Source organism: Schistocerca gregaria, chromosome 3 (genome assembly GCF_023897955.1).
Source record: "Schistocerca gregaria isolate iqSchGreg1 chromosome 3, iqSchGreg1.2, whole genome shotgun sequence".
NCBI classification, from domain to species: domain Eukaryota; kingdom Metazoa; phylum Arthropoda; class Insecta; order Orthoptera; family Acrididae; genus Schistocerca; species Schistocerca gregaria.
Genome location: NC_064922.1, coordinates 426,876,905 through 426,895,902, shown reverse-complemented (window position 1 = coordinate 426,895,902; position 18,998 = coordinate 426,876,905). Strand labels below are relative to the sequence as shown.

The 18,998-nt window shown below is 43.0% G+C and overlaps 1 protein-coding gene across 5 annotated transcripts in view; it reads right to left on the bottom strand.

Moving 5' to 3' along the window:
* LOC126356207 (protein sprouty-like) overlaps positions 1–18,998 on the bottom strand; it is a 523,717-nt gene that overhangs the window by 19,398 nt on the left and 485,321 nt on the right. Inside the window, exon 1 of one of the 5 annotated variants that reach the window (XM_050007019.1) lies at positions 15,731–16,030. The exons of 3 other annotated variants lie outside the window; for them this stretch is intronic. The gene's annotated coding sequence lies outside the window, so the exon portion shown is untranslated. Of the gene's footprint in view, positions 1–15,730; positions 16,031–18,998 lie in introns of those variants that run through there. One more of the 5 variants, XM_050007015.1, reaches the window with a different exon arrangement.

Sequence of the window (18,998 nt, the reverse complement as noted above, 5' to 3'; positions counted from 1 at the left end):
TTTTCGTCAGGTTTTTTTTTCCATTGTCAACCGCAACATCAGGACTGCCTACAGTACCTTTACATCTCCTAAAGCCAAACTGATCGCCATGTAACAGATACATTATTTTCTTTTCCATTCTTTTCTATATTATTCTTGCCTGCAATGTTGATGCATGAGACGGTTCAGCTGATTGTGCTATTATTCTCGCACTTACCTGTTCTTGCTAACTTCGTTAGTGGGTGGATAATATGTTCCTGATGGTATATAGCATGTCTCGTATATTATACACACCAATTTAAATAGTCATTTGATTGGCACTTCCTCTAACGATTTTAGAATTTCGAAGAAATGTAACCTTACAGAATGAGATTTTTACTCTGCAGCGGAGTGTGCGCTGATATGAAACTTCCTGGCAGATTAAAACTGTGTGCCGGACCGAGACACGAACTCGGGACCTCGAGTAAGAGTCTTGGTCCGGCACACAGTTTTAATCTGCCAGGAAGTTTCAAATGTAATCTTCCATTCTGCCTTATTTAATGGCAAGTGTTAAAGCTCTGGTAAACTAACACCGCATCCCTTATGTCTTTTACAATGTCTCATTTCTTATTCTATCACATCAGCCAAATCGTCGTCCTCAGACACCTTCACTGCAATCTTTCCACCCTCTGCTCTCCTCTGGGTTTGACAGTCGAATTCCCATTCCGCTATTAATGTTGACAGCCTTGCTCGTCATTTCATGCACGGTCGTTTTGACTTGTGTATGTGTCAAATCAGTCCTTCAGATGACCATTTTTCACTTCAGCTGTTTCTCCTTGGCTACCCGCACTTCATTTAATCCCTACGTGACATATTGCTATGTCCCTGTCTTTTACTGAAAAGTTTTGTACTTCTTTCGTCGATCAGATGAAGTATTTCTTCTGTTACCAAAGGTTTCTTTTCAGATATCTTCCTTGTAACTATATTCAATTTCTGTGATTGCCCTTTTTAGATATTTCCGTTCTCTTCAATTTAGTTGGCTATTGTGATATTCGTTATTGCAGTACAGTCACCTATATGCTCAGAGATCCAAACACGCTTTATCGTTTCTCACTATTTCAGATTGGGTCTTTCAGACGACAAACTACAGGCTACTCTTCAACATTACTAAATTATGATCAGAACTAAGTCAAATTTTTTAGACAAATAATAGAAAGATATAGGACAACCTACAAAGAAACTGCTACAGTGAAGGGAGACTACGTTCAAAACATACTTCATATAGAAGTGGAAATATGTTGCAGTTGGAATCACACTGTCAAATGAGAGTAAAAAGTTAATGGTGTCAACTCAGACCGATTTGAATATCACAGTCTTTTAGCAATTATTCCAATAGAAGTGTTAAGTCGATGGTTTCCTCCGACCTTTGAATTGACATACAGAGTCATAGGCGGACCTGCCGTTTGACGTGGATTACGAACAATTTTTCACATTTGCAGCATTGTAGAAGAGTGAAAACTTACAAATCAGAATCCTAGGCCTTACCGAGAGTCAAAGCTGGGCCCTTATGAAACGCTGTCAGGCACTTTATCACTGAGCCTCTAAGCCACTCTGAAAACTTATTCTGAGACGACACAGGCTGTCTTATGATGAGCGTTTGTCCGATTTCTTCATTGTGCTTTCGAGAGTAAAAGTGCAAGAATCTCTTGCAGCTGTAGGGATTAGTATATAGCTACTAAAGCAACACAACAACATCGATGCAGTGTTTAAACTGGGCCAAACAGCTACTGTTTGCCACCATGAACGCAGTCTACACGTAACACGTACGCGACCTGCTACATGTGGCCAATAATTGTACCATCGCGAGGCTTAAGGAAGAAATCGGCCGCTGACTTCACCGAACCGTCCTGGCAAGCATATGTCAGGCATGCTGAACTGTAACTTCAATAAGTTTCCTCCTGAAGACGAATGTAGTATGTCTTTACTACAGACACCTTCTCTCGGTAGATCCCAACGGGCTATAGTTTCTGTTAAGACACGTTTCTTTCTGTAGTTTTCTATAAAAAGAACCGATTTACAAACGAACTAAATAGTACCTTTCCTTTTTAAGCAAATGAATGGGTGACGCAATCAGTTTCATTGATTAATATCTAAGGAAATACAACTTTGGGCTAAAAAAGGCTTCTCCAGCACTCATGCCTCCAAACTTGACAATCCCGTTTATTTCCGTATTCAGGCAAACATACTTCAATCTGCACCCAAGGATTATGTTGATTCTTCATTCACGGCCCGTTTGTCACGAAGGAAGAAGGAACTTCGCGTCTTTGAGGACGGAACTCGTCTGATTACCGCATTCGATGCGGACGAACCTTTGGCCACAAAATCCATTGAGAAGTCACTGAGTTTTTAAACGGAAGTGCAAGATGTAAAAACTACTGACAGACAAGGGCACCCATAGCCGGGGGCAAAGGGACAGCCGCCTCCCCTCCTCAACATCCTCCAGCTCTTGGGGAAAGGAAAACAATATTGTGTAGTCAGGTGTTTTTCATTCAACAATATGATCGAAAAATCATCAGTTGCGCAGTTATTTAACATGGTTGGAGCTGGAGCTTGTTAATGGCCTCTTACAAAATGCAATTCGTCTTCCAGAATATTAAAAATACCCCATGCCCTATGTCTTGTCTCCCCCCCCCCCTTACAACACTCGTATAACGCTTTTGTTGACAGACTAACCTAAGACGACATCAGAACGTACCAGCGCCACTTGAATGACGTCCCTAATCGAGTTAATCACCTTATTTCGCTATTTCAAATTGAAAGTCACTGTTCTAACCTCTAGTCCAGTTCGTACAAATGAAGCAGCGTCTATCCGAAATAAACCAGGTTTTGATTCCGCACCGAAATGTGAACTGAATGAATGAGTCAGTACAAATAGAGGGGGAGGGGGTTGGTGTGTGAATACCGTTTCCAGTAAAGTCATTCATAGAAAGACATGTGTTTGAGCCAACCTTCAGGTTCATGAATGATTTACTTCTGTTAATCCTCTTTAAGACAGTACGCCCATAAAGCAAAATCTACAGTATTTTGTCTGCATTTATATTCCAACAACCTGTTCTCTGTTATTGTTAGATACGCCCGTCGCCATTTTAATGTTGCTTCCTTCCGGCCTAACAAATTGGTTACGTTTCTCTACCAACCCACAATCTTCCCCGCTCCCACACCTCACAAATTCTCCCAGTGTGTGTCTCCGTCAGCCTACAAAATGTGGCTCATGTTTTTCTACAGCAGGAAAAATGTCGCAAAGGACGTATCTTTCCTTCTGTTTCGTTAAAAACAACGATCCTTCAGTCCATGAACACCCATTAGGTAAAACTACTTACGCATTTCCTTTGAACAGAATCGTCTGCAGATTACGATTTCATGTCATATGCAATTTCCCGAGATGTACAGGTGTGTGTTTTAGGGCGTACCGCATTATAAAGTTTTCGGTTTGATTGCTTTTGCGGTCTACAATCTTTAATGTGAATCATGCTGAATGAAATAGCATCATCCACAATTGCATAAAATACGTTTTTTTAATGGCAAACAGTTGACTGTCAATGAATTGCAGTATGTATGTGTGTGAATGCGATATGCAACAGAGAAGTTAATCAGACATATGCAAAAAATGTATGTTGGCTACAGGTGACAGGTACTAATAGCCACCTAAGAAATGGAGTGCTAACGAAACCATGCCCACTGAAAGAGAGAAAAAGAGAGCCTGGAGACACATTCGATAAAATGAAATACTCTACGGAACCGACATAATCTATATTAAATACGTTTCGTTACACAAATACGACAAAGATGCAGCAAACACTATAGAATGCATCCTATGAAGAAACTGCAGGTGCTTTGCGCAGGAAACACGGTCCAGAAAGTACAGGCTCACTTCTACGAAACTTACAGAATATTTGTTCTAGCCTCTGTTCCTTATTCCCATTTGAGGTACACTTGTGTGGCAATGCATCAGAACATTGTCTGGAAACTTGAGCATTCGCATAATCTGTACACAATACAAAGTTAATGCCGCGCCATTTGAGGCGCCATGTCACGGGTTGCGCCTCCCTCAGGAATTCACACACATTTGAACATTACTTTTTTTTTAAAAAAAATGAGGTTGTAACTCTGTGGCGCGCTTCCCGATTTTCTTACATCTGAAATACACCAGGGATAACGTTTGTTCCTTCCAAGGTACGGCCGATTTTTTTCATAGTGCGTGAAACATGAGCCAAAGTCAGTTCACTACCATTCCAATTAACCTAACAGTGGCAATAAAATATCGATGTTTCTCATGACGACAGAAATATGGTCCAGGTGTCAAGCTCTTCTCCGCTTAGAGATCTAAGAAACATTTTCCCTCAAACATGAATCATGTTTGTCCTTGCGGGCAGTTTATTTCACTTGTTATGATTCCAATAATAAAGTTGGTTTCATAGTACTATTCACCAGTAAAAGATGTGAAGTCCTAGCAAAACTCTACTTGGTTTGAACAACACGCTCTTGTACTATTGTTTTACTGGTCTGCAAGCCTCTTACTTTTCTCCGACTTCTGAACAATCATACCCATCCATTTACACGGGAGTTACGGTTTAACATCGGCCCTGAATCACGATACAACTTGGCCTTTTCCACATCGACAAAATATTGCCAGAAGTATATGAAGCAATAAGTGACAGAAGTACTAGGACCGACAGAACGACAAACCTTGTAATTTGTAGTCCGATACCTAACAACTAACCCACCAGGGTACGCGACAAATAATATAAAATTGAAACACACAGTTGAAGACATTCGGATTAATACTGTGTTTTAATTAAAGGGACTCAAATTACACAACACCATGCTAGTGACAAACAGTGGTACATGAGGATCTGTAAAGTTTTCGTTTCACGCTGTGAACAGTTATGAACGTCAGTCACTGAATGCCTATCTACACAGAAGATAAATGAATATTTATGTTCCAACTGACGAAAGACGCAGCCATCACAAGACTGCCACTCAAAGCTATCTTCATCTTTGTAATAACATTTCTGATACAAAGAAAAGCTGAACGATAAGATTTGAAATTAAAATTTTAAATTGAGACGCAGATAGGTAACGTCCACCGCTTGTATTAGGATAAGAGCACGGGCGACAGCCAAAAACGAAAAATAACGCAATGTACGTTATATCACACAATTTATTGAATGTCAGAATGAATCTCTTGTCACGTTACACCTTTGTGGCAAAGTACGCCTTAATCTCCCCGAAGTTACATTTTGACAAAATATTCCTATAGATGAAATGTTTGCGTTCAATGGGTCTCAAACCGAGACAGGGTGCTTTTTATTACGTACGATTCTAGAGAATAGCTTGTGCAGGCGCCCCACGAAAATAAGTTAAACACACAAATTAGGAACGGATTCTCTGCTCTTTTCGCATGCTGGAGTTCCAGGAACAGTACTTTTTCCTGGGCGTTATACACCATTGAGGAGACTACGGGGGCGTATAGCGACAGAACCTAAGTCAACCTCGAGCTGATTGACGTCATTCCAAAATGGTAATACTTTTATTAGATTGACGGAACTCCTAAACTCACAAAGCAATAGATTAACTTCCTTAGACTCCCATTCCCGTTTAGCCATTTACTTGTACCTAAAGGATAATAGAAAAAACCTAAATACTGTCTTTGGAATTATTTCCTCCCTCTGCAGCACTTCCAGTCAAAGATTACTTGGTGCAGAAATTCACTGACAAAACATCTTGCTACATGTATAAAATAAATGAAATTACAGTTAATAATTTTAGTAAAGAACAAATACATCACGCGTTATTTAAGACTATCGAAAAGAAAACAAAACATGGTGGTATTACGAGAGAGTGTCAGAGTAATTTACTTCCACGTACTAAGCCTTCCAATAGCACAATGGGTCGGACACAATAACCCATCGCAGGTAGCATGCAGTCTCAATGAAACATGTTCATATCTCGTTCGACTAATGCCTACAGGTCCTTACATTATCTTTTCCTCAGTAACTTCCAAGACACGCAGATGTTTCTAAACTCTTAACTAGTTATTATTAAGACTTCGCTTTAATCAAACGAGAAAACATCCTCAGATTTTTATTCCAATCTGTGCTGCAAACATAACCTAAATCAGCCCCTGCGAAGGAATAGTCGAGTAAGTAAACAGGAACGCCTGTAAAAACTTCCCCAAATCAGATGCACGTAATACACCTATGCACGTTAGCAGCAGATCCTGCTAAGCCCGCATTACGAGAAAGGTTAACAAAAATTTTAACTTTAATCTCTGACTACTTCTAGCACGTGAAGGTCGAGTATAGAGCCTCAGTACACACAAGCAATCTGTCTTGATTACAGCCAACAACAAATTTTGTATACAGGTGTTTAAGTTACGTGGAAAACCTCAAAATCACGTTATTAGTAATACTCTCGCACATGACTAACGTAATACTGAAGGCACAGGGAATACTTTAATCGCTAGCCAGCGACATTGATCGAATTTTTTGGTGAGAAAACTTTCTTTACTGAACACATTTTAAAACAGCACGACACTTAAAAATATCCTGTATTCTAAAACGGCGTGCCGGGGAGATAAACGTACCCACAGATGTTTCACTAACAGCTAGCTTATAAAAATTTTCAGAAAATTCTCAAATGCTTTCTGAAGCGACGCAAGTACCATGCGGAGATAGTAAATATAATACACGGTACGACACCAAAACTTTGATGCTCGATTCATAAATGAAATATGAAACGACATTTAACAACAGCACTACAGTTATTACACATTTACAAAGTTTCAGAACAATAAATATACATAAGCGTCCATAAGGAAGAAACTGTGTCTTAAGAGACTAGACAACAACCCTAAGTTTAGCACGAACTAAATATTAATGATAACTTTGGGAGAGAACCGCAGTATGTTTCCAATTTCTGGGTGATCATTTTCTTTTGACAATTTAATACTTGTTCTAACGTTCACATCAGTAATATTTGTCACTAGGAAAATGTACAGGTATATTATATCACATCCAATTCGTAAGTTTCACAATCTGGTCTTCGTAGGCGTTTTTCATATCAGCGTGGAGTAAATAATGAATGAAAGTAAAACGTCTAAACATATCTACGAAGGTCAACTGAAGACCAACTTTCCATTCATACATTGATGAATGGGGCGAAAAGGTATTTCGACAGTGCTGTTAAATATCAGTAAGCATAAACTGACTGACGGGGATCCCCCGTTGCTTCAGTAGAGCATGGAGTGTTCTTTTTCTTCCCCTTCGGATATTAGAAATACGATGTGATCTTTACTAAATACGAAAAACTAGGGCGCTGTTCTCGCCGAACACACGATCGAATACTAGTATCTTACTGACAGCCTAATGTAGATTTCGTACCTGCCGATAGATATTTAAAAGGAAACGCTTATATTCTCTCAAAACATTCATTTTCTAGTATTTCACGACACGCTCCTTACAACACAAAAATCTGTCAGCAATTTTCAAGAAGAGACAATATGCGAGCAAAACGAAGTCTGTAACGGAACTCTACACATGCTTCAGGGTACTGGACGACAAAAGTCCCCATTTCTTCTATTTCTTATTTACGTACTCAATTTTAGTAAATTCTGTACTGTGATGCAAACTAACAAGTCATTTAAATTCCTTGTATGGGATCACGCCACAGCGTCAAAAAAAAAAAAAAAAAAAGGAATAAAACATTTGTGGAACTATCAATAACTCAACAGTATCCTTTCCTCAGCAAGGGCATTCCACACTTATCGAATATACTGTATGTAACAGAGAAAAATGATTTCAAAACAAGGCAAATATATAATTAAGGCTTTAATCAAATATTGATCAAGTATTTTAATCAGCATCATTACTTGCAACATGCTTTATTTCCAAAACTGGTTTCACGGAAACGAACAAGTATGGAATTTTCTCTCTGCCGCAGAGTTTGCGCTGATATGAAACTTCCTCCCAGATTAAAACTGTGTGCCGGACCCAGACTCGAACTCGAGACCTTTGCCTTTCGCGGGCAAGTGCTCTACCATCTGAGCTACCCAAGCACGACTCACGCCCCGTCCTCACAGCTTCAGTTGCCAGTATCTTGTCTCTTACCTTACAAACTTCACAGAAGCTCTGTGGCTAAGCCATGTCTCCGCAATAACCTTTCTTCCAGGAGTGCTAGTTCTGCAAGGTTCGCAGGAGAGCTTTTGTGAAGTTTGGAAGGCAGGAGACGAGGTACTGGCAGAACAAACTGTGAGGACGGGGCACGAGTCATTCTTGGGTAGCTCAGATGGTAGAGCACTTGCCCGCGAAAAGCAAAGGTCGCGAGTTCGTGTCTCGGCACGCACACAGTTTTAATCTGCCAGGAAGTTTCATGAACCAGTGCTTTCGCATTTGTACGGCAATATGTATCTCAGAAATGATTATTCTTGTGGTAGCTAACTCGGCAGACAATCATTAAAGGTACAAAGTTTCGTGGAAACATGGTCACTTGTGGATATCTATTTAAAACAAATTTCGCGTAGTTGTGGAACATCCTTTTATCTATTTCTAATCGGTGGCAAAAATATTACATACCGATCGTACCGAGAAGGCGCTAATGTTCCAGACATCAACGAAAAACTCACACCAGGATGTTTCGAAGCAGAAGTGTGACATTACAAAATTTTCAATAGCTATTCCACGGAAGCAAAATAAGAGATGCACAAATATTGCACTGTAAACGAGAAATTGCACCGATGGTCAAGATAAAGCAATAGTTTGAAACATACCAGTTCCCACTCAGAACTTTTGTGAAGCCTAAGCATCTTTCACGTCATATCCAATAATGATAACGACGAGCAACATTTCATTGGCTACTTTTACGAAAATTGTATCAGACTATAAGGGTAAGTGTATATTTTGTTTCCTGCATCTGAGATCTTTTGCAATACTTGAGACACGAATTACAGTGCCTAAACTTTTTAGTGGATAGTTACAAGTGTCTTTCGTAGAAAACTGGACGGGCCATGAACAGATACGAACAATATGTCTAGCCGTCAATAATCTGATTAAACAAGCACGTTTACGTACATTTGAACGCTGTCTTGGTAAACCACTGCGAAATCATTTGGGAGAAGAGGGATTTGCATTGCTATCTGATGTTTGTGTTTACCTCAGTAAAATTACTAGATTATGAGATGAACAAGAATTTGAGGGGAGGAGATGTTTGACTTCTACATGTCTTGTAAATTCAAATCATGAAAACGAGACAAAGTTTAATTAGATAGTACGGAAATTAGCAAAACCAGAAGTGGATAGATACTTCGTTTCGGCTTAGCTACTGAGAAATATAGAATAAATTTTAAGCACACCCAGTGGGAACGTATATTTGGTAATAAAATTTCGTAACATTCAGAGCAAACCAATGTCACTGTACCATGGTTAAGTTGGAATAACACGTTCGCAATAATATAAAATTGCACCGTGGTTATCGGAAGAGGAAAAAATTGGAAGATTTTGTAGAGTGACATTTCCGTTGTCTGCTACAGTCAGAAGATAACCACTTCCCTTACGTTGTTAGCTGCACTGCGTCGGAATACAAAGAAAAGGCGAAGATATGAGGACGACCTTGCGTGGGAGCGTCCCCTGCAACGGAAGCAGGGACGTGGCTTTCCCTCAGAACTCGTGGCGACCGTTAAAGGCACGCCGTGCCGTCGACCCCAGCCTCTGTTCTGCTCAACCGCTGCCGCACTCCGCCATCTGCCGATAAGCCCAATCCCCTACCTGACCCACACAACAAATACCGCTCCTCAGTGCGGTGAAACAGAAGCAGGCATTGGTAACTCTCGCGTGTAACTACGACGGTGCGCCGAAATGTAACGCCTCCGAATTTTTATGTGAAAACTCGGAAAGCTTTCTAAATGAAACTAACGTTATTAACATTCTACATCTTTATTCTTTATGGCTACATATTTGCAGTCCTCTGCCGTTAGAGAACTCCGAACCTTCGCGTGTAACATCGCGGTGTGTAACGTAATTGTGTCGGTACGAGAGAAACAGCATGCTGTAATCGAGTTTCGGATTGTGAGATTTCGTTCTTCCAGACGGAGCATTACAATGCCAGACCACACGAGCGTTGCAAAATCTACAACAATCCGACGCCTTCACTGTCATCGATCGTCATCCACATACAGTTCCGACTTGACCCCATCCGATTTTCATGTTTCCAAAACTAAGAACATCTTCCAGGACTGCACTTAAGTGATGAACCGGTGCAAGCAGAGGTAAAGTTGTGGTTCCGTCAACAAGGGCAGAGTTTACAGTGACGGTATCAACAAGATAACCTCTCAATGGGAAATACGTGTTCGTCGCCAGCGTGAGAAGACCGAAAAACAAATATGTATGCAAGAAGAATAAAGGCGTAGAATGTTAATTTAAAAAGCTGTAAGAGTTTTCACATATAAAGTTCGGAAGGAATACTTTTCAACACGTCCTCGTATTTCTGAATAATTTCTAGACAAAGCGATTCGATATCTAGTTACTGGATGCCGTAAATTCTAAACCAGGGATGGATAGCGAGGACTTCGCGGTGACGATCTGTCCAAAGTTAAGTAAACTCTTGTTATCAAATTATTGTTGCTCGTTCCAATCTGCCAGCTGCCTGTCACATCCCTGTACGAGTACTTTAGGGTCTATCTTAATTTCCTTTGCTTTTATAGCGGCTAATTCGGTTTTAATCTTGTCCGCTGCAACCTTCATTTGCGAATTCTGCTTTATTTTTCATTCTAAATATTTGGGTAATGTTATTATCGCGAGAAACAAAACTTGTCTTCATTCGCAGTATATAGGACTGAAAAAGTAATTTTACATAGTTACTTCTACATGAATATCCCTCAACTCACCCACGTGTTTAGCAGAACGTTCTGAGAACCACTTACTATCTCTACTGTTCCACTCAAATAGCACTTGGGGCAAACGTACACACAAATATTTCGCGCTCGCTCTAATTTCCCCTATTTTATCAAGACAGTCATTTCTCCCTATGTAGCCTAGGTGGGAGTTAAAATATCGTATTTCGGCATCGGAAGGAGAAAGATGGTGATTCTAAGGTCTCACAGCAACGAAAAACTTTTGTTTTTAATGACTGTTACCCTATCTCGCTTCCATATCAGTGACACACTCTCCTCTATTCCTCATAGCGAAAGATATGCAGTATGCTTGGTATTTTAATAATACTTTGGGGATAATGGTCTGATCGTGCTGATTTCATCACAAATTTGCCTACGTTAACCGATCTGTGCAATTATTATATCAACGAAGAAAACGTGTTGTATGTAAATTTTATTTAGGAATGAAATCTGGTTTTTTGAAGGAAAACTGATATCATTAGCTCTCCAGTGACCTTCACATCATGTTAAGGCAGATGACAACCTGTCTGGTCAGTAAATAAAGGTCCTACGAAACGTAGGCAACCATTAAGGTAAATGATCTACACAGATAAAAATGTGTTTAGGCCTAATTTTTAACTCAGGAATTTTGGTGTAAAAAGATTACACTTTATTGCTCAAATAACATACAACCCCCACTGATGATGGCGCAAATATATAGAAACAGACTGACAAGAAAAGGAATACAAGACTTATGGTTTGCTTGCCAACAAATATGAATGAAATAGTTATATTGGAAATAGTTTTCCGATTACCCTAAACCTTGACCTACGGGAATGTACAGGAAATTGCGACACTGGTTAATCTAGCGCTGTTTTTGAAGACATTACAGACAATTCTGGATGGGATTTAATGAACAACGAAAATTTATACAATTCAACAGGACTCTATAGAGCACAATAGCTGCTAGTACTTGTAAATTACTATCTAGCGTGAAGTTCGTGTAGGAATGCTGCACACCTGCAGAGAAATGTTTGGAAGGAAACATTACACAGTGCCTTATTGTGTGTGCGAATAAAAATTAAAACATCTTCGTCACGTATAAAAGATGTTTTCAGAAATAAAGACACTACCAACGTAAACTATTCAATGTAGAGGGTATGCACAACATCTTACGTTACACATCAAGCTACTCCTAGGTAAAAAATGCGGAATTACTACGTTCTAACGCCCAAAATTTTCCTCTGGATTCTCCCGGCTGTGAACAAATTCGCTAACGCCAAAGTCTTGCAAAATTTTCAGGACCCGCATTATTAAAAATATGTTCTCAATGAACCAGTTACAGATACTACGTACCCTGCCTCAGTAGTCTTACTTCGGAATGTTTTCGGCACTTCTGATTATTACATGGCTTTCGACCAGCAGTTAAACCGTAGTTTGGTAGACAGGAAGATAAATACTTCACAAAAATCACTTTCATCAGTAGACTGCACATATCTACGCTCTGGAAAGGCTTTGGGTGATACGTCTTACCACTAATATTCAGTTTCGGTAGGATTTAAATCTAGGCGGTGAAGTAAGAACTCACTGCGCCGGCGTATTTTCTTGACCGATAAATATGAAATTTGTTTTTTCTTTACAGTGAACTACGAATATGAACAACACTCTTCGTTTTATTGTTAGCACACACGTTAATTCACGTGAAACGTTTAGACGTGGTGAGCTTCCGCGAAAAAGAGTAGCTACTTGACGATTACACACCACAGAATGTGGAAACTAGAGCTGTTTTCTGCCCCGTAAATATTAACACAAGCCGTTTTCAATGCCTGTAATCGCTACCACTAGTTGTCTATCCTCTACCGTTAAACAGGAGATAACAGCAGTTCCCGTAACAGATTTGTAACGAATTCTTGTCACACATACGGCAGAGTTAACTAATTCAGGCATAAATTGCGAAACAGCTATGTACATGGTTCTCAACTTCTGAAAGTCACGGAAACATGAGACCATCTCTACGCTAACTTACACCTCGACGCTACACCTGCACAGTAGATAGAAATGGCGCGTGTACAGTCGTGGCAGCCACGTTTCACGCAGTGTTGATGATGAAGAAACTACTTACTCAACCTGTTTGAAAACTCGCTGAACCCTAGACTGTTCCGATTTCGGCCATTGCAGAAGTTGCGGTACTGTGTCGCGGCGAAGAATGCTGACGTTTGACACACACGAGACGGATGCGAGCTAGCCCAAGTCCGCTCTTGCGCCGTCCGCAGTCAGCAAAATGGCATTGAACCGCGCGCTCCGGCGCGGCCAGGAAGTGAGTCAGTTGAACAGTCGCGAGAGAGGCATGAATGGGCGTCGCGGGGCTCAGGTGGCGCGTTCTGAATCACGCCGCCACTTTCCCCGCCGCCGTGGCCGCGCTAGCTGCCACGCTTCCTCAAAGCTACCGCCGCTTCGCCCACTGAGGACTGCATTATCACCACCGCCAACTGTGAAATAAACCATTAACGGCATTAACGGAACCGAATTTGCCTCAGTCACAATTTTCATGGCAACCGCAAGACTTTCGGTAATTACGCAGTCATCGTCTGCTGAAAAATTACAGTTCCACCAACTGGCCACCACTTCAAGAAGGGTTATTTTCGACCTGACGGTGAAAACTTAATCAAAAAAACCTTCATCTGTAATACAATCATAGATATTGCAAAAATCTTTTCTGACACAGCGCTAGAACTCTTAAGTCATCGTGAGTAAATTGTACTAACATTTTTCAGAATAATCTCACATCAACAGCGTAGCTTATACCGGCTATAGTGTCTGCAAGAACATCTAAACATGTGAAAAACTGAGTTAATAATTCCGCTTCATACTGCAGAAACATGCTGTCATAGGGCGCATTCAGCTACAAGCGCCTCGGTGAATGATTTCTAGATATATATTCGGGAAAATTAGGGACTTTTATTTGGCGATATGTTTAGGCATGTTTTAGAAATTGAAAGGATACAAAAACCACTAAATACGAGTAACAACAGCGTACTACGAAAATAAGCAATTTAATTGTCGCACCGCTTTAAAAATCTCCCCAAAACGCGTCATTTTAGTTAGAATTATTGTGATACAGTTCCAAGATATGTGACGTCTGTAGCTTAACATATTACCCCGTATTTCTCGACTGAACTGGTTCGGAGGGATTCTGGATTAACAGAGTTTAACCTTGTCACACGCAATGTTTTCAATCGACAAACCGACAACATGTAATAAAGAACTATGTTTACCAGAGAGAGCGAAAATTTAGAGACTTCGCATGTATCGGATGAAAACCACTAAATGAATAGCAAATTATTCTCTGCACGTCCGTTACAAATCGTACGATACATTCGCTTCTACAGGTACACAACCATTCTCAAGCGCGGAATTTTTTTATGATTTTTTCCGCGTGCGAATCTGCAACCAAACGATAATCACTGGAACATATGTTAACTAATAAGCTGAGATGACTGTCACTTCGAGTAACTACGGCTCCGTCAACTTTCTTCGAGCGCAAAAGGCACAACCACTTCACATTTACGTCTCATCAGAAGCTTGTATATTACGTCATGCGAGCAGCAGTGACTGCTGTCAGCGTCGGACAAAATGTATTTAACGGAGAGACTCGCAAAGCTTCCACACTGCTACAAAGTTTACGTATTTTCTTTGACATACACCTGAGGAAGAATATGGATCTGATATCAGACTGGAAAACGCCGTATATTAGAAGAGCCTGTATCACTGGTAAAGATAAACAGATCTCGACAGCAGCCAGAAAAAATATTGCCTCTGAGGTTTACGTATATAAAAGACTAAGCCGCCATTGCAAGGTAACGTGTCAGCACGACCTTCGTCTACTATCGCCCTACGAGAGGTAATTATCAATAACTAACCGACAAACGTTACGACTGTGAACTTGCAATATCTGTCATTTGATTAACTTTCACGAGATAGAACCATAATCTGGTGATACTACGCCGTTGTTGCAAACCTTCCTCAGGAATTATGAATCCAAGAAAGGGCGAACACAACGATAGCAGAAATTAGTACACTGGTCGTCAGTCGAATTTCGACCATACCTCGCAGCATTACGACAGGCCGAGGCGTTCACAATTCCTGCGTCACACGTCCTTGGCACAGAAAGGAGCGGCTGGCAATAGCTATTTCGGCACGCGAACGGGCAGAACACGGGGGGAGGTGCACGAACTGCGGAGACCGGGGCTGCGACGGCCGTTGTCGGGGCAACCCTCAGCCAGCGGCCGGCCGGCGGTAGCCCCATTCACGCCCGTGCAGCGGGCACGCGGCCGCGGCTGCCGTATGTTTTCAGGACGGCGCGTACCAGTGTCCTCGGCGCATCTGTTCACCCACGGCCTAGCTGGCTTGTCTCTCTAGCTTCGCCCACACCGATATACGCCGCGCGGCCCGCTCGGGCTTTCTCCTGCGCGCCACGGGCTTCTTGCTACGAGCTGCCCGCCGTTCACAAACCGAGGCTGCCACGACGTCAGCATGGAAGGACACTCGGCCGTCACCTCCAGTGTCGATAAAATAAAAGAGAGAGAGAGAGAGAGAGAAGCAAAGAGCTAAGCTGGCAAGTAACTGGACGACGGCGCACTAACGCACACACTCACACCCGAATACGAACAGATCACCGAAACTGCTGCACACACTCACTCCAGCTCCTCATTCATAGAACTAACGGATTCACACGCGGCAGGGGACCCGGTGAGGGTACAGCGCGAGATATGGAAGTACACATCACAAGAGACTCTAGAGAAGGCGGAGCGAGAAATGCTAGTGCAGAGACGAGACAGAGAGACGCACACGTGGGATGTCTTACAGCAGAGAGCTGGAACAGCAGCGTTGCGGCAGCGACGACGTCCTCGACGAAGCGGCGAGTTGTAGCATTCTTCGACGCTGTCGAGGCCGGTCTGCGGCGGCAGCTCCGCGGATTTCACACTGAGCGGCGCAGATCCGGGCACGGAGGGAGAGAGGGATGCGAAGAGTACACACTGGGCGCAGGGCGAAGGAGGCGCGCACTCGCGATCACAGAAAACACACACAGCAGCGGTGGGTGGCAGCGGACGGCGGCTGCGGTGCGGTGCGCCTGCACACGCTCTCTCTAACGACTGGCGCTGCCTCAGCGGCAACGTCGCGCCGCCGGCCTGCCCGCCCGACCCTACCGCTCTGCCATCTGGCGGTGGAGGCGCGCAAACTATCGAGCCACTACGTTTTTATGAATGGGAGACTTCTTTCAAGGCAGCCATCATTGACTTGTTCTGAATGAAACAGCTGCGTGCGGACCGTTGCGAAAACATCGGTCCCACTTCGTCTCGCGCGCGCGCTCTCTCTCTCTCTTCCTCCCTCTCTCTCTTTCTCTCTCTCTCTCTCTCTCTCGCTCGCTCCTCGTTTATTCCGTCTCGCTCTGTCCGTCTATTCCTCGCTCTATCCGTGGCGCGGGGGCATACACCGGGCAGCGTTTCAATAGAAATGGTGCAAGTTGCGCGACGCACTGCGGCGGCAAGGCCGTGCCTAGATGAATAAGGGAATTATTACAATGAGCGCGGCACCGCCGCATCATATTTACGGCGACGCCAAAATAATTTCTCCCGCCGACCGGCCGGCATAAAGCCTTTATGAATGAACGGAATTGCGGTGCGGGCAGAGCTAGTTCACCTCTCCTCGCGCCGAATGACGAGTCGGAGCCCAGATGGCGGCGGGAGGGAACCTGGACGGAAGAGGACGGGGACACACACAATAGCCCTATGCAGGTAAGGCCGCGGCCCGCGGGGCAGCTGTTACTGGCTTTCGCGCCCGCGCCGCGCGCAACCGGAAGTCTTCCTCGTGGGAGGGCTGCCGCTGCGGCGGAGGGCAGAACAGATGGCGCGCACCTCTCCACTGCGATGGTAATTTCCGGCTCGGCCTGCTGGAAGCCGATTCTTTTCTTTCTTTAAGCTCTCCACCACCCCCTCCACCCGCCTCTCTCTCTCTCTCTCTCTCTCTCTCTCTCTCTCTCTCTCTCTCTCTCTCTCGATCGCTCGGTCTGGTTAGCCCCGACGACGTGACGTGGCATTCGCGTCCGGTCTTTCGTGTGGTCTAACAACATCAAAAACTAATTTGCACTTCTTATTAAAGAGCAGAAGCTTTTCTTTCAGGGTGTTGCAGTAACCGTACGTCAACCCACAACGTATGAATAACGTACAGTAAATTTCCTAATAAGAGCTTCGGTTACAACGAGAACTTGGTTACAACGTCACGATTTCGGTGGTACGGCCATATTCCTCGTAACGAACATACTTCTCGTCCTTGGGTGTTACAAAAATGTACGGCCAAACTTTCAGGAAACATTCCTCACACACAAAGAAAGGAATGTTATGTGGACATGTGTCCGGAAAAGCTTACTTTCCATGTTAGAGCTCAATTTTTTACTTCTCTTCAAATCTGATTAATCATGGAATGGAAACACACAGCAACAGAACGTACCAGCGTGACTTCAAACACTTCGTTACAGGAAATGTTCAAAACGTCCTCCGTTGGCGAGGATACATGCATCCACCTTCCGTCGCATGGAATCCCTGATGTGCTGATGCAGCCCTGGAGAATGGCGTATTGTATCACATCCATCCACAATACGATCACGAAGAGTCTCTACAATTGGTCCCGGGGTTATGTAGACAAGAGCTTTCAAACCCATAAATGAAAGTCAAGATGGTTGAGGTCAGCAGAGCGTGGAGGCCATGGAATTGGTCCGCCTCTACCAATCCATCGGTCACCGAATCTGTTGTTGAGAAGCGTACGAACACTTCGACTGAAATGTGCAGGAGCTCCATCGTGCATGAACCACATGTTGTGTCGTACTTGTAAAGGCACATGTTCTAGTAGCACAGGTAGAGTATCCCGTATGAAATCATGATAACATGCTCCATTGAGCGTAGGTGGAAGAACTTGGGGCCCAATCAAGACATCACCAACAATGCCTGCCTAAACGTTCACAGAAAATCTGTGTTGATGACGTGATTCCACAATTGCGTGCGGATTCTCGTCAGCCCACAAATGTTGATTGTGAAAATTTACAATTTGATCAAGTTGGAATGAAGTCTCATCCGTAAAGAGAAAATTTGCACTGAAATGAGGATTGACACATTGTTGGATGAACCATTCGCAGAAGTGTACCCGTGGAGGCCAATTAGCTGCTGATAGTGCCTGCACACGCTGTACATGGTACGGAAACAATTGGTTCTCCCGTAGTACTCTCCATACAATGACGTGGTCGACGTTACTTTGTACAGCAGCAACTTCTCTCACGCTGACATTAGGGTTATCGTCAACAGCACGAAGAATTGCCTCGTCCATTGCAGGTGTCCTCGTCGTTCAAGGTCTTCCCTAGTCGCGAGTCATAGGCTGGAATGTTCCGTGCTCCCTAAGACGCCAATTAGTTGCTTCGAACGTCTTCCTGTCGGGACACCTTCGTTCTGCAAATCTGTCTCGATACAAATGTACCGCGCCACGGCTATTGCCCCGTGCTAATCCATACATCAAATGGGCATATGCCAAATCCGCATTTGTAAACATTGTACTGACTGCAAAACCACGTTCGTAATGAACACTAACCTGTTGATGCTACGTACTGATGTGCTTGATGCTAGTGCTGTAGAGCAATGAGTCGCATGTCAACACAAGCACCGATGTCACCATTACCTTCCTTCAATTGGGCCAACTGGCGGTGAATCGAGCAAGTACAGTACATACTGACGAAACTAAAATGAGCTCTAACATGGAAATTAAGCGTTTCCGGACACATGTCCACATAACATCTTTTCTTTATATGTGTGTGAGGAATGTTTCCTGAAAGTTTGGCCGTACCTTTTTGTAACAGCCCGTATAATGTCATGTTCAGCCTCAATCAGCAACAAGATTTTCCAAGAATCAGAGTACTGTAGAAGACCATCTGTTGTTGTAATATGGCAACCTGATATATTCGCTCTGCCCTTTCGTCAACCGTAGGTATATTATGATAGGCTCCTCACCTCTCTGTTACCCTAGCGCATTCGTACTTCAGTAGTGGCGACTGTCACAGAACTCGTCAACAGTA